The sequence below is a fragment of the Cricetulus griseus genome, chromosome 2 (assembly GCF_003668045.3).
Source record: "Cricetulus griseus strain 17A/GY chromosome 2, alternate assembly CriGri-PICRH-1.0, whole genome shotgun sequence".
Taxonomy (NCBI): Eukaryota; Metazoa; Chordata; class Mammalia; order Rodentia; family Cricetidae; genus Cricetulus; species Cricetulus griseus.
This window is the reverse complement of record NC_048595.1, coordinates 364,520,982-364,537,822: the sequence shown is the minus strand read 5'-3', so window position 1 is coordinate 364,537,822 and position 16,841 is coordinate 364,520,982.

The window sequence follows — 16,841 nt, the reverse complement described above, 5'->3', positions numbered from 1 at the left end:
AAATGGACTCAAAAATTATTTGTAAATTTATGCATCAAATATGTAACATGAATAACTAGAAAAAAAGAGGTCAGGAATTTGATAAGGAGTGGAAGGAGGGACTTGGGAGAGGATAGAGAATGGGGAAACATGTAAATACAGCATCCATAAATGAAATTAAAACTATTTCAAAATAAAAGCTAGACAAAAAAGTCTTACCTAATTTTAGATTCATTTTATATTTTCAAGAGAGACAGAGGAAAACCAAGAGAAAAAAATGTGACTCATTTCTAAGCTTTTGGTCAACTATGTACACTACTTGATTTGGGGGACTTGAGGTCCATCTATACTTTTAGGAAAGACTAAAGGAGCCCAGTACACACCAACCCCTACCAAAGGAAGCCTATAGCTTTGCTACTCCTATAGCAGAACTGGCTGAAGTGTGTTTCAAGCAATCAAAGGCTTCAACCTAAACATGAAAATTGTAAATGTGGTGTTTTGACAATAAACAGGCTCAATGAGTCAGTCTTGGAAGCAATATCACAGAAGAATCCTTCAGGTAACTACAAAGTTATTCTGCTGCTCTCAACTCTTTCAGGCTAGGCTCAGGGAGTTATGTAAGGTAGCAATGGCTACTTGGCAGTGTCAGTAAATACACACTCATAGATGTGTGTTATTTTTAAGAGCAAGAAAATAGGAATTAGTGGGCTGAAAATGCATTTGCAAACTTTTTTTTATGTGAATAGTGTTTATGTCCCACCCCTAGAGAGTTATGGCCTACCAAAATACATATATTGAAATGTAAACTCCAGATATAATATTATTTAAAACTAGGGAGTCTGGTAGGTAATTAGATCATGTGACACGAATAAGATTCTTGTAAAAACAACATCAGAGAGCCCAGTTAATTTCTTGTTTGGGGTGGGTGGTAAGAACACTAAGAAGATGTCCTTCTCTGAACAATAACATGAGCTTTTATCTGTAAAAAAAATGCATTTGTAAAAGTACAGAGCATCAAGGGGAAAGGATTGAGGCTCAGAAATGACAGTGCCTTCTTCCCCAGCACACTGTTGAAAAGCAAACCAGCTCTAAATCAAAGACATCCTGGAAAGGAGCAAGACAGACTGTAAAAGTTCTTCAAGCAAATTATACATATGGTGCCTGACTCTCTACATGTCCACAATCACACTGCTCTAGCCAATCTATCAGATTTTTGTGTTCTGATGGGTAAATAAAATCGTAGGTTATTAAAGCATTAAACAGGTACCCCCTTATTCACGAGGCTTGTTAATCCATTTGTGTATTTCTTCTGAGACTTCTGGCTCCTCTTCATGTGGGTAGGCCTGAGCCCATCAGTTGAAGGCTTTAATAGCCTCAGTAGACCATCTTCTTAATAGACTGAGAGGTCTTTGGGGAAGAGGAAATTCAGTCTGCAGGTGTCTTCAACTCTAGCTACAGCATCCTTAGGCCCTCTGGGAGGCTGTCTGCCTGCTTACAGATCAGGCCATGAAATATCCCTGAAATTTCTGTCAGGTACTCCTGGGATGTTTGCTGTAAGAATGATGCCTCAGACACCATTTGCCCTGGCAGGAAGGACAGGGACCTGGAAGCCACAGGGGACTCTGCTCAACTGTCTCTGTTGAGGCCAGCCTTCAGGTCATTCTTGGGGCAACATCTGAGAAAAGAATCTCTGGGTGACCAGCCTTGATCTCAGGTCACTCCTGGTGTTTGCATCTTTCTAGCTGAGACTCCAGGTGCCGGAAGAAAGAAGGGGGTCCTTCTCCAGTCTGCCCAAATGACAGGCAATCTGCCCTGAATGCCCAGCAATTTGGGGATGACTGCTGGTTTTCTGAGCTTAGCTTCAAAGTGCGTTCAATCTTCTGACATTGCAACTCAATCTTGTCATCCACAAAGAACCATGCAATTGAGTAACACACACACACACACACACACACACACACACACACACACACCGCACGCACGCACGCACGCACGCACGCACGCACGCACGGCACACACAACACACACACACGCACGCACCGCGCACACACACACACACACACACACACACACACACACACACACATACAACTCCAAACTTTCCTAATGTTTTAAGCAGGTGTATGCTTTTTCATTGGCCCTCATTCATAGGAGGCCTGGCCCACTTCCTAAGGATCATAATTGTGAGCCCTCAGTAGTGTTTGTGCAAATTCTAATTTTAACTTCTTGAGCATAAAAATTGGTTTTCTGTAGTTTATGCTACCAAGACTAGAGAGGAGATCTGTTAACCCACATATAAATGATGGCGGGCTGCGTGAAGCTCAGGAGTTTACGTAACACATGCTCTCAACAAGCTCGTGTTCCTGAATGAACTGTGCACTTGAGTTATAAGTGTTCATTGTTGGGTGGTTTGCATTAGGGGCCACTGACTAAAGTAGACTCAAGCTGCTATGCCAGAAAAAGGTATGAGTGTGGGGAGATCATAAAAAGGACAGACTTCCCACTCCTTTGAGACTGGCTTATCATCAAGAACAAGAGGAGAAGTTCAGGTTCCAATAACTCTAACTTCAGACTATGACATCCCCGAGTGTTCCAGTTGTGTTTCCTCATTTTCTTGGTGATGCTCTGAGCCCCTAAACTCTATAAATGCATACTTGTCCTATAATAACAGAACCATGTGTCCTAGCCAAGAGTGGTAATACATATGTGGAATACTAGCACTCTAGAGATAGAAGCAGGAGGATTCAAAGTTTAAGGCTAGGTTAGTCTACATTATGGGTTTGAGGTAGCCTGGGATACATTTGAATAGCCTTGACAACACCAGACTCTAGGTTAAAACACACTCACAGATACAAAACCCCAATCCATTATGATGGTTAGTGGTAACTGTCAACTTGACAGACCTAGTTCCACCTGGGAAATGGGCCTCTGTGCACTCCTGGGGGTTGTCTTGATTCATTGGTATGCGAAGATCCCATCATAACTATGAGTGGGCTCTTGGACTGTATTAAACAGGGAAAATGAGTTGAGGACTAGTGTGTGCACACCCATTGCTATCTACTCCCTGACTGTAGATGTGATGGGACTGGTCACTTGGAGCCCTGTTGTGGTGCTGGCTGCTCTGCTGTGATGTAGTGTGTCTCAAACTGTAAGCCAAGCAAACCCCTCAGTTTCAAGTGGCTCTTGTCAGCATGCTTCATCACAGGGACAGGAGAGAAGTGAGGGGACCCCTTGTGCCAAAAGGATTTCTCCAGCTAGGACAAGAAACAAACAAGAGGAAGACAATGGATCTTTCATCTTCCTCGTCCCAAATCTATTACAGTTGAGTTGTGCTCTGCAAATATATATATGTATATATATATATATATATATATATATATATATATATATATATATTATTCTTTCAGCACTGTCATTGTGACCTTATTTCAAAATGGTGTCTTTATAGACATAACCAAGGCAAGATGAGGCCGTCTGAGATGGGGACTGGGAGCAGGGCTGAGTGCAGTGCCTGCTGTGCTGTGAGCAGAGGCAGTCTATACAACAGAAGACCCCATAAGGATCAGACAGGAGTGACACAAGTCAGGGGACAGAGTGTTCCTAGGAGCAGCTAGGAGGAGGTGACATGTGTCCTGCTGACCCTGGGCTCTTGCATGCTGGCTTCATGAACTGAGAGACTGTGACTTCACTATGTGTAGTGAGGATGAGGAACACATTCCCATGGTCCATTTCAGATGTCAGCTCTGTCAGGGTAAGGGATGTTTCACCAGTGAAACATTGTTTCTGGGTGAATCTGCAAAGGTGTTTCTGGAAAGACTGGCATTGGAATCAGATGGTTTGGAAAACTTGTAACCATGGAGCAATTGTGAAGATTAATTTAAATACCTCAAGGCAATTTCTGTTGATTTGATACAGATCTGGACCTAGACATCCCCGGGAAGTGCCAGTCTAAGTCAGGGAACTGCCTCCTTCAGATAGGCCTGTGGCCATGTCTATAGGGCATTTTCTTGATCTCAGATTGTTTGGAGGGCCCAGCCCACTATGGGCAGTTCCACCCTTTGGGCAGGTGAGCCTGGGATATGTAAGCAAGATAACTTTAACAACAGTTAACAAACAGAGGCCATGAATTTGAAAGAGCAAAGAGGGCATATGGGAGGGCTTGAAGGGAGGAAAGGGAAGGGGGAAATGTAATTGCATTATAATCTCAAAAATAAAAGGCTAAGAATGAAAAATAAATCAGACTTTTATTATTACTGGCTGTATGTGTGTGTGTGTGTGTGTGTGTGTGTGTGTGTGTGTGTGTGTGTGTACATGTGTACATGTGTGTGCAATATATATAAATACAGCCTGCTGAGCCTGTTTTTGTTGGTGGTGTGTATATGGTTCCAGGGCTGCCACTCTGTGTTGGACAATTGATAAGAAGGCTCATCACTGGGAGATGCTAATTCTTCTTCTCCCAGTAGTAGTTAGTTGCTGTAGTTCTTGTCTATATATGTGTAACAAAAGAGAAAGAGGTTATCAACCAGAGAGGCTATCAGTGGAAGGGGTTGGAGGGATGGCACCTGGAGGGTCTGCCAGGAGGAAAGGGAAGGGGAAGTGATAGAATTCTATTTCAGTGAAAACATAAACAGAAGTATCCAGGCAAGCCTGGGGAGCACACTCGTAAGTAAGTAGAGTTCCCCTGTGGTCTCTACTTCTTTTTCTACTCCTTGAATACCTATCCTGACTTCTTCCAGTGATAAGCTGAGACCTGGAAGTGTCAGCTAAAATAACCTTTCCTACCTAAGTTGCTTTTGATTCTGGTGTTTACCGGAGTAACAGAAAGCAAACTAGGGCAAACTAGGACAGGGGCAATTGGAGAAGTCTCCAAAGAAATGCCAGAGAGGAGGTAGTTTAATACAGCACTGTAGCTGGCACTCCCAGAATTTGTTACCCAACTGGCAGTGGCAGTGGCTTCACACAGGCTCTGCTGAATCCTCTGCCCCCATGTCCATCGGTCCCTGTGTCTGCCTCTGATCTGTGATATACGATCCTGACTTAAGGCCACTGCTGACTTATCGGAGCCAGACAGCAGTACTAATGAGACTCCCTCCAGAGAGTCTGCAATTTTGGCTGGAGGAGAGCAGGGAATTAGATGCCCTGGGGTTGAGTGAGAGCAGATCAGGATCTGGGGCATGTCACCCACCCACCAGTGGGCTCTTCCAGCAGCCCTAATGAGTTCTCAGAAAGCAATTTCTTGGAATTCTGGTTTAAGAAATGCTAAAGATGTTTATAATGGATGAATACAGCCAAAGGGGAACACAAATGAATCTGAGCTTTGCATTGAACTCTGCTCTGGAACAGAGCCATGAGGGATGGAACTGGTCTGCCTCCCATACTGATGATTTGACATATTGGTGGAGTGGTTCTTACCACCAGAGAACCAACCCTTGGACCTCCATTGTTGTCTTTTCCCAACATGCTCTGCAATCTGACACCGTGCCTGTAGCATTCAGGTTCTATTGGGCTGTACTGTCTTGGTTGGGTGGGTAGGGCAAGAGTCTCTCCTGATGGTAAGGATCCTTTCTCTAGTTCCAGTGTGACTGGGTCAGTGTGAGAAAATAATCCATCGCCTTTCATGTGCTAATAGGAGCCTACAGTGCAGCTCAGGGGAGGGTTTGGCTGCAGGAGGCTGACACTCAAGTGTTAATTAAGCAGCTTAATTGAAGAACTGTAATGTTAGGTAACAGGCAGCTCACAGAGCCAGGGCTGGTTCTGTGAGACTTGAGAGTGAGAGTTCATGTGTGCTTGGGTGCTTGTGTGGGTACGTGTTGCCTAGTCTTATATGTATATATGCAGGCCCATGCCTAGACATGTGTGCATGTTAATGTGCACACACCTCAGGACTGTGTGTTGTACATATGCATTTGCATGAATGCATGTATTTGTGCACTTGAGGGCATGTGTGCAAGTCTGCACTCGAGTGAGTGTGTATGGGTGTGTGTTTCTGCATAGTTGACTGTGTGACTTTGTGTGCCTGCCTGGGCACATATATTCATGATCATGTGGTGTCTGAGTGTGCATGTGTGCACATGTGTGAACGTGTGTGTGTGTGTGTGTGTGTGTGTGTGTGTGTGTGTGTGTGTGTACCTGGGTTTTGATTCTGAGAGAATTGTGAAGAGCCAATAAGCTATTATTCTTGTTGCAGCACACATGACACTCATTCAGGGTCTAGCAGAGAGTGAGTTTTATTTTTTTTTTTTTCTTTTTGCATGGGCTGAGAGGACCCAGTTTTGATGACTGAACAACTGTTGATCTGGGCTGTTTGTTCATTTCCTCTCCTGCTTCACTCACACAGCCTGCTTGCCTCTGCCTTGTCTAGTGACTCGAGTGGCTGCCGAGGGTAGGTGGAGTTCTTGTTCCTTATGGACATAGCAAGATGGTCCCAGTTAGACCAAAGGGCTGTGCATTACTATTTCTTTTGTGGTTTGGAGTCTTAGGTCCATAGTGCAGGCAATGGGGCTATTTCTCTAGTCACGATCACGTGCCCTAGCCCTGCTTATGGTGCTACAATCTTGCAGGCTGTGGACTGGCTGAAGATGTTTCAGGAAAGGTTGACAGAAGAACTGTCCAGGGTCAGGGGAGGAGTGTGATGGGATAGGATGGGATGTGATGGGAGATGACATGTTATAGCTGTATTGCCAAGGTCTTGACTGGTGGGATGGATCACTCAGGCCTGGACAAGGTGTTCTCCCATTGGTCCATTGGTCCCTGTCACTGCACCAACTTTACCTTACTTATGTCATGTTCTGATGGATGCAGAGAGGCTTTGCTTTACAGCACTGCTAATTTTGTACCTAGAACAAAGGGGGTTTGCCTTGGACTGGGCCTGAAATATTTTCCTTTGGTGTTTTTATGCATGTGTGTTTGTGTGTGTGTGTGTGTGTGTGTGTGTGTGTGTGTGTGTGCATGTTTGCATGTGTTTCATCACACATGTGTAGATGTACATGTACACATGGAGGCTTGAGATTGTCTTGGGGCATCATCCTTGGCCATTCCTTCTCTTTAGTCCTTGAGGCAGGATTTCTCAGTTGAACCTAGAGCTTGCCAGTATAACTAATAGTGTCCTAGCCAGTTCTGTTTAGAGATCCTCTGTCTCCACCTTCCTAGGCTGGAATTATAGGCCAGCCCCCTCATGTCACTTGCTGTTTGACATATACATGGGCTCTAGGAATCCAAACTTTGATCTTCATGCTTGCAGGGAAATGAAAACCCTGTAACCACTGATGTCCCTAAGCCATGTTACACACACACACATGCACACACACACACACAGCCACACCAATTTAAACAAAGAATTTGCTTTTTATTTTTTACGTGTAGGTGTAATTATGTGGGCACATGCATACGAGTGCAGTTGTCCTCAAAGGCTAGAGGGGTTGGACACTGGATCTCAATTTACAGACATTTGTGGACTACAATGTGCATCCTGGGATCTGAGCTTGGGTCCTCTGGAAGAGAAGCCAGTACTCTTAACTGCTGAGCCATCTCTCCAGCTCCCTGTCCCTCTCTGTTTAACAATGCAGAGGACTGACACCTGAACCACAGACTAGTGATTAAACAGATCCCATACGAGGGTCCAGGCATTTGGGGCTCTAGGCAATGGATCATATGTATGTGTTTCTGTTTATGTGCACATGAAATGTTAGTAATATTCCTGACGTGTCTTAGAAAAGTAGGTGAGGTCCAAAACATCCTTTTATCTCACATCACACGTGTAGTTTGCTTTTTTGTTTTTCCTTCATACCTGTATTAATAACTCAGCAGCTTTTTGACAGGTTTTGGATTTGAGGGTAGACTTTGCTCCAAAACATGTCACCTTCTATTACTTGATGGGGATACAGTGTGGGATGGTGACTTCTTTCTCCTGCCCTCCCTCCCTTCCATGACTGGAGGAGAGGGGTAGAGAAAGAGGCAGTAAGATTATCATTGATAATCAGTTGGCAGATAGAATGTAATTCTAAGACTACCTGTTAGAAAACAGCATGACCCAGCAGAAGCCTGAGCATCTCACAGAGAAGGTGGGTGATATGTAACAGACCTATGTCATCAGGACACTTGGTCTCAGAGTCATGTGACCTGTCCCACCTCAAAGGCCCCTCCATCCTCAATAACTCCTTCTTCTTGTTTACTAAGGCAGCCCTATGCCCATCATGACCTATGAGACCCATGTGACACATGTTTTTGTGGGGCTTCCTTCTCTTTTTAGTGTGTGCCTTATGATATCTTTCATTCAGTTTCCCAGCATGCCAAATGCTATATGCTTACTGGCCATGATGGTTTTACTCCTGACCTCTGAAGAAATGCTGCTTGGTTTCAATCATAATTTTGACCATTAGTTTAATAGCTATTCTTTATCACATGAAGCAAAATATTGAAAAATGATTATTTGGTTAAAATCTTTAATCTGCAATAACAGTTGAATCGTATGACAATCTTATAAGAAACTATGAAGATATTTGTTTTATCCTGAAGTTAATCTATAATAATGCCTTAAAGTCTTCACATGAAATTGTGTAAGGTATTTTGTTGTGACTGTGCGTGTGTGTGTCCATGTGTAGGGTACGTGTTTGCACACAGCCAGAGGTCAAGCTCATCAGATGCGTTTCTCAGTCTTTTTCCACCTTATTTATTTTTTTTTAAGACAGGATCTTTCAGGTGAAGTGGCAGTGGTATTAATTCAGATAAGAATACACAAACTTCTCCAGAGCCATTTCCTTGGTGCTATGAGGATGGCAAGGATTGTTCCCTGTTCAGCATGCAACCTGCCGTGACAGCAGCCAGTTGGACAACAGGCAAGAAGGCCTGTGGTTGGTTCAGCTGAAGTAGTGTCTGCAGAGGGTAAGCCATTTACTTCTGACCTCAGATCCCTGATGACTGGCAGGGCTGGAGTCCCTGCTGCTCCATAGCCACTGAGGAACCCTGGGGCTGAACTTGGCTTGGTGATGTGATGACCACTTTCCCCCATCTCCGATTCTACTAAAAACAAGTCTGAAAATATTCCTGTTCCCCCATACACTTAGCACAAGGATACAGTTTAAGTAGGTGTAAGAAATATGTTAGAAATGTTTAAAGGCAGCCCACATAGTTAGCTGATGTAGAATCTTTGTATATATTTTATCAACAACCAGGTATTTTTTTTCTTAATTACCCAACACAGAAGCCTATGCAGGTGTCAGCTTCCCTGTCATTGCGACAAAAAACAAAACAGCAAAGATTTACTTTGACTTGTTCTTTTAGAGGCTCCAACCATGGTTACTTGTTCATGTTGTTCTGGGACACAGTGAAGCAGAACACTGTGTGGGAGTGTGTGTGTGTGTGTGTGAGTGTGTGTGTGTGTGTGAGTGTGTGTGTGTGTGTGAGTGTGTGTGTGTGTGTGAGTGTGTGTGTGTGTGAGTGTGTGTGTGTGAGTGTGTGAGTGTGTGTGTGTGAGTGTGTGTGTGAGTGTGTGTGTGTGAGTGTGTGTGTGTGTGAGTGTGTGTGAGTGTGTGTGTGAGTGTGTGTGTGTGAGTGTGTGTGTGTGAGTGTGTGTGTGAGTGTGTGTGTGTGTGTGTGTGTGAGTGTGTGTGTGAGTGTGTGTGTGTGTGTGTGTGAGTGTGTGTGTGTGTGAGTGTGTGTGTGTGAGTGTGTGTGTGTGAGTGTGTGTGTGTGAGTGTGTGTGTGAGTGTGAGTGTGTGTGTGTGTGAGTGTGTGTGTGTGTGAGTGTGTGTGTGAGTGTGTGTGTGTGAGTGTGTGTGTGTGTGAGTGTGTGTGTGTGTGAGTGTGTGTGTGTGTGTGAGTGTGTGTGTGTGTGTGTGAGTGTGTGTGTGTGTGAGTGTGTGTGTGTGTGTGAGAGAGAGAGAGAGAGAGAGAGAGAGAGAGAGAGAGAGAGAGAGATCCTTCAAAGGTGTGCCCTTCGTAGCCTATTATCTTCTCATAGACCCCGTGTCTCAATTGTTCAGCTTGTCAGCAGATGAGTCCATTTGTGAAGTCAGAGTCTTCCGGATCCAGTTTGCTCTGAAGGTTCTACTTCTGCACAAGGCTGCGATGAGGATCATGCCTTTATCTGAGATGCCTCATATCCAAACAGCAACATCAGACTCTTCGGAGATGTGTGCTCAGGGTTGTCAAAGGCTGAAGCCACAGGTTTGGTCTGAGAGGTTCTTCTGGAGGCACAGGGAGGGATTCCTTCAGGTTGCCGGCCAAGTTCTGTGTGACTAAGTTTCTCTCTCCTTCTTTCGTGTTGGGCAGAGGTTTCCTTCAGCTCCCGACCTTCAAATTGGCTACTAGAGGCCAATCCTTCTCCCTTACAGCCACTCCCTCATCTAAAATGTAACCTACTGATAAAAAATTTGAGATTTTGTCAGGCCATCCAATGAGGAACCAACTGCCAATGAAAAGGTGATTTGTTCTCCCAGTTTCCCAAAGGAGAGGGCAGGCCACATCACACACAGAGGAGTGCGAGCATTGGCAAGGAGGCAGAAAGGGTGAGGGAGCTGTGGACAGGAGCCTCAATGTGGGGATCTATGGAAAGGAATGGAAATTGAGTGTGAACCTGCTGGGATTGGTAACCACGAGGCATTTCACCAAATTTCCAGGCACAGGGGCTGCCCTGTTACCTGGTACTGGCTGACTCAGGCAGGCTCACAGCCGCCTGTTGTGTGAAGGGTCAATTAAAGATGTGCTTGGCGTGTCAGCTCTGAACTGTTGGGTGTGCATTTGACAGTCTTGCTCCAGCAAGCACTTCAGGCACTAGTTAGTCCCTCCAGGGCTGCCAGTGCAGTCCCAGGCCCACAACATCGAGATAAAGCCATTTCCTGTTTTCAAACCCAGCCCACCACTCATGAGTCGATCCTGTACTGCAGGTCTTCTGTCTTCCTGCCATGAGCCTCAGAGAGCACTTCGCCCTTCAGAGTTCCCGTGACCAGGGCAGACCCACCTGTACAATGTCCTACGGGTGTTATTCAAAGTGTGAATTGGTTGCTAATCTTAGATACACCCACAATATTCCTTTGCCACATGCTCGGATACAGTGATGTATCTCAGTACAGCCACTGTCCCTGGCCATGGGGTCAGAAATCCTGGTGGACCAGCCTAGAGTTCTCCCATATAAATGAGATAGTGAAGTCATGTTTATTCATCCCTGACCGAATGGTGAATGGTTGCAAAAGGACAGAAAACCACAGAAAAAAATAAGAATTACTCACAATTTTATCCCTATTAGTATTCTTTTTTCATCTGTGGTTTTATAATCCATGCTATTTAATGTGTTTGTAGCTGTACATTCTTTTGAATTTCATAAAAATCCCCCATGACATTATCTCTGCAGTGATAATCACCAGCGGCTGCATGGAGAGCTGGAACAGATCCTTTAATATCAGCCATGTAAAAGATTTCAAAGCTCTGCTATCATCTATATTATTTCCTTGTGAGATTGCGATAGAAATGGATACAAGCCTTCAAAATGGTTTTATTATTTGTACCCACACAGCAGAATATCACCTCTCTCCTCCTTCTACCCTGATTTCCTTCTTTCCCCTTCCATTCTTCCTCCCTTCATCTCTTCATTTCCCTCTTCAACATCTCAGTCTTAAATAGTAAAAAATGAAGGTGAAACGTGGGCTGGTTATTATCATTATCATTATCATTAGCATCATCATCATCATTATTATTATGGTCAAACTGACACAGGCTAGAGTTTTCTGGGAAGAAAAACCTTGGGAAAAAATGCCTCCATAAGATTGCCTATAGGTAAGTCTGTGGGAGTGTTTCCTTAAAGAATGATTGACGGGAAGGCCCAGTGTACTGTAGGTGGTGTCATCTGCAGTGATACCTTGTTTGTACAAATAAAGCCTGTCTGGGGGGTCAGAGAATGGAGCATGCCACAAGCTAACCATAGATGTCTGGAGGTCTGTGCAGACAGACAGGAATTGAGGTAGCTGGGTGGAAACAGGATATAAGCAGGGAGAAACAGGAACTCACTTTCTTGTCTGCTGAGCTGAGAAATAGGTAAGGTGTGGAAGTGGCTTGCTCCTTCTCTCTAGTCTCTCAGAATTTCCCTCTAGATCTAACTCTGGGTTTTTATTATCTAGACCAATTAAGAACTCCATTTACTGTCATCCCTGGGCAGGTGGCCCTGGGTTTTATAAGAAAGCAGAATAGGCAAGCCACAGGGAACAAGCCATGGGGAGCAAGCCAATAAGCAGCTCCCCTGCATTGCCTCTGCTTCAATTCCTCCCTCCCGGTTCCTGTTTGAGTTCCTGCCTTGACTTTCCTGCAGTCAGACCTTACACTGATATCTGTAATAACCCTTTCCTTCCCAAGTTGCTTTTGGTGATGGTGTTTTGTCCCAGCAGCAGGAATCAAACTAATTCATGGAATATCCAGCCTTTCCCCTTTCATTTCCTACAAGGCAGGAACTCAAGGCAGCTGGCCACATCAAATCCACAGTCAACGGCAAAGAGAGAATACACACATGCTTGTTTGTTCACTTGAAAGACCCCCCGAAGAGGTACTTTCGTAGAAGGAGACCCGCACCCAGGAATCAGCGAGACCACGAGCTTGGATGCAAAACCGCAAGAGGCTTTATTGGAGATACGGGTACCCGGGCAACTTAGCTTCTGTGAGGCCAAGCGCCCCGAGCCAAGGGAAAGGGGTCCTTATATAGGGAAAAAGGCGCAAGCTAGGAGCAGGGATTCTATTGGATAATTCTAATGAGGCATTGTACAGAGCTATTCCCATTGGTCAATGTATATGAGGCGCTATACAGGGTTATTCAAATGAGGCAAAGTACAGAGTTATTCAAATGAGGTGAAACATAGAGTCTTTCAAATGAGGCGAAATACAGAATCATTTCTATTGGATGGTTCAAATGAGACACAGAGCCATTCCAGATCAGCATATTCTCAAGGTCTGGTGTCTGGTACAACAGACTCAATTCCCCCTCCCTCCGCGTCCAGATGGCTGACCTTGGGGGCGGAGACCTTGGGACGGAGTGTTTCTCATCGGGCGGGGGCTCAGGGGCAGGGCTCCAGGCCGGCTCACTTGGTGTTTGTTCTCGTGCCGGCCCACCTGGTGCTCGTTCTCGGGCTGGGCGTGCGGCGGGTGGCGGGGGAAGTGGAAGCCGCAGGGGTGGGGATTGGGGAAGCTGCCGACAGGAGGAAGAGGAGACAAACTTGAGAAAGAAAGGGCTAAGGGGCAGGGGTCTTTCACACTGATAGTTTTCTCTGCTCTTATACTATCCAGGACTCCCTGAGTAGGGAATGATGCCACCCACAGTGGTTGGATCTTTCATTCCACCTCAATGAAGGGAATTTCTCACAGACAGAACCATTGGCCATCCTGATCCAGGCACTTCCTCATTCAGGCTGTCTTCCCAGGTTGTTCTAGGCTGTGGCTAGTTGACACTTATAACTAAAGATCCCAGTCATTGTCGTGAGTCCCAGTTGCAGTGAAACCTGCCAGAAACCCATCTGATTCCTTATCGAATCATTGGTATTGTGATGGGAGGGGCACACTGAATAATAGGTAACCTAAAATCCCACTCCTGGTTTTAACAACCTTCACCCGGATAACAGTGTTCTCTGGTAACTGCTGCAGCTGAAGAGCAAACTTTGGGGTTGGGATGATGCAACCTAGATGCATGCATGCGCCCTTCTATTCTCCTGATTTCTTTCTACTCACCTCATCCTGAGAATAAGTTTTCCTCCACCCAGAAGCCTCTTCCAGCTGATACAGAATAGAGGGGCCATGCAGGTGGAACACCAAGTCAGGGAGAGGAGGGACCTCTCATGAACAAAGGCCCATGATTCACATGAGAGAGAAGCTGTTTTCCATTCTGTGTGGACAGAGTAGGGGGTGGGCAAAACTCAGGGGGATTTTTCCGGAGGATCCCCACTGTCTGCAAACCCAAATTCTAGGTTTGAGAAGGCCTCTGAGATGGCCTCAGAGAGCGTTTAGGAGCCAGCTGGTCACTGGTATGTTTTAGAAAGCAGTTTGGGCACAAACTGTTGTCCACACACAGGCTTTCCCGCTTCTGACACAGTCCATTCAGTTGGTGGCACCTCTAAGATGGCTCACTTCCCTTTCCTCTTTTTGTTTTGGTCTCACAGCTGTGTTTTATTCTTTACTGGCCCTAAGAGAACTCATGGTAGAATGTAGTAGGGTTTTCTGTGATAACCCTGTGCTTTAAACAGTTCCCTGTATCAGTGGGTTACAACAATGGAATCTACCAAAGTCAGAGCTGAGAAGGTAGGAGAGGAAGCATGTAAGGGTTACTTCCTCACCCCAGGAGCTCCCCTCTGGCTCTGGGGTCAGCCCTGGGTTTGAATTTTCTCTGTCCATGCATGAGTTAGACAGGTGATTCTTGAGTCATGACTGAGAAAAGCAACAGAAACCATCAGATGATGTCATGGGGAAGGGAATAGAATTCTACACCAAGAAGCCCCAGGGATGAGGCAGAGCAGTACTTTTGAGTATGGAGGTCTACACAGTTCATGAAGGAGAGGAGCCAGAAGTTGGCTTTGCGTAGATCAGAGGAAATTGCAATTGTTTGCTGTCTCATTAAAAAAAGAGGTTCCAGGAATAAGGGATATGAGGAAGCTCAGAAGAAAGGCTCCTGATTGGAGTGAAGATGGTGGTTGGTGGGGTAGGGAAAACTGAGGAACTTTCTGGATAAAGTAGGGAGGGAATGCATTAGCACCTGAGAGGTAGGGGGCAACAATGTGCAAGGAGAGTCACAGATTATGAATAAGGGCATGTTGGCAGGAGCATGGGGGCTGTCCTTGGGATAAAGCAGCATGACTGACTTGGGACCCTAGTTCACACATCCCTGCCTTTACCTGTCAGTGCTCAGCAGTTTGAGTGTAGCTGCTGAGCAGTGTGAGCATGGGCTGCCTGGAAACTAGCAAGGAGAGGGCAAGCATGTTGCATCAGAGCAGTCATGATAAATAGGCCTCTGGTCCAGACTGGAGAAGGATCTTGACTCCAAAATAGTTCATTCAGGGTCACAGGCAGTAGGCAGGAGCCGCTGCGGGGTGGGGGCAGCTTTTAGATAGCCACCCCAACTGAGTGACTCAGCGTGGAGCACCATCCACAATCCTTCTCTCCTCATCTTTTAGCATCTCCTGATTCAGCCTTCTTCAGGTCTTGCTATGTGACTTTGGGTACCTGACACAATATTGAAAAAATCTCCCAAATTAAGAACTTCAGGATGGGGACAGCAGCACAATTGTGGAGCCCACAAACTCCCCCTGCTTTCCTGTCTCTTCTCCATTTGCAGCCACGCCCTCTCCATCTTTGCTATTTCTGCCAAGCTTCTGCCATGGGCTCAGAATCTATTTCTAAGTCATTTCATTGTGCTTTTCCTGAGCCTCTGTTACAATTTCTTAATTAATATATAAATGAATATTGATGTTGAGAGCTACTGAATGAAGAGTGAGCTGAGGAAGACCAGGTGTTCAGGAGAAGCCTCCAACCCATCATGGGATGGGACTGTGTAGTAGTCACATGCTTGCTCACTCTCATCATGGGACAGAGCAAAGATGTGACTACAGATTTGTCTTCAGGCCCGGAAGAGATGTGCAGCTTAGTATTCATTTCAGACATTTTAGTGAAGTGACAGCCTTGACCTGAGTGACTCCATTTGGAGTCTAAGTGCCAAGAAAGAATGATACTGCGTCTTGTCTTCATGAGTAAACAGCCACCATCTGCTAGTGGAGCAGCAGGCATGTGCTGATAATCTATTTATACTGCTAAATAGTGACACCTGGAAATATATCCAATCCCATCAGAGACTCCAGACAAATGGGCTTATCAGTCTCACCAGGTGTGGCCATAAGACCCGAGATGACAAAAAAGGATGTCTTCAAGCAAAAGTGTGGCAGACCGGCTAACTACTCTGAGCCCCATCCAGGAAGATTGCCAGAGGAGATTCCTGCCTCTGTCCCCAGGCTCCAGCTCAAATGCAGGTTCTCCTGCCTGTAACACCCAACCTGTTACATGGCCCTGCAGTCCACAGATCTGTGATTCCCAAGCCTTCCTACCCAGCAGGCCTTTTTCTCTGCCTGTGTCTCATCAGACTCTGAACTCTGCCCCCTCCTTTAATCATTTGTCAGCTGTCCTGTAATTGTGTAAAGTGTGATGTATGACCAGAGAGTTAGATGGGAATAAAATTGTGATCGACAATGGCAAGCTATTGGCAAAATCAGAATGAATCGGCAGATTGCAGCCAGTGGAACTGACACAACTTGTTTAACAAATTCTACTGTGGAACCGTGGCTGTATATATTTCTTTTTAAACACTGTTTTATTGTTCTGTGTGAGTGTGCATGTGTGTGTGGGTGTATGCATGTCACAGTCTATGGAAGGTTGATAGCAACTTTGTGGTATCTGTTCTCTGCTCTCTGTATGTGGCTTTAGGGGATTAAAATCAAGTCAGTGGGTTTGTGTGGCCAATGCTTTTACCCACTGGCCGTCTCACTGGTCCTGGTCATTTTTATCTTTGACACAAGATTGCCACAAGGATCAATAGTAGAGGGTGTCTGGAGCAGACACTGGGTGGAATGTGTCTAGTTTACTGCTGGGACCTTTCTTAGCTGATTCATTGGACACTCCCCCACTTGGCTGGACTTTTCTTTTCAGCTCCAGAGAAGCTGATGCTGAAAAGTGCGGTAAGAACAGGCCCTGTGGATTTACCACAAGCTGAGGGTGACTTGCTGGACCACCCTCAAGTGAGGTCTTGCCTGTGAGGAGCTGTGCACACACCATCCACCATCCTACTTCCAAGCCTTCTACCACAGCAGAGAGACAGTAGAGAAAACCTTGAGAGATGAGCAGGGCACATC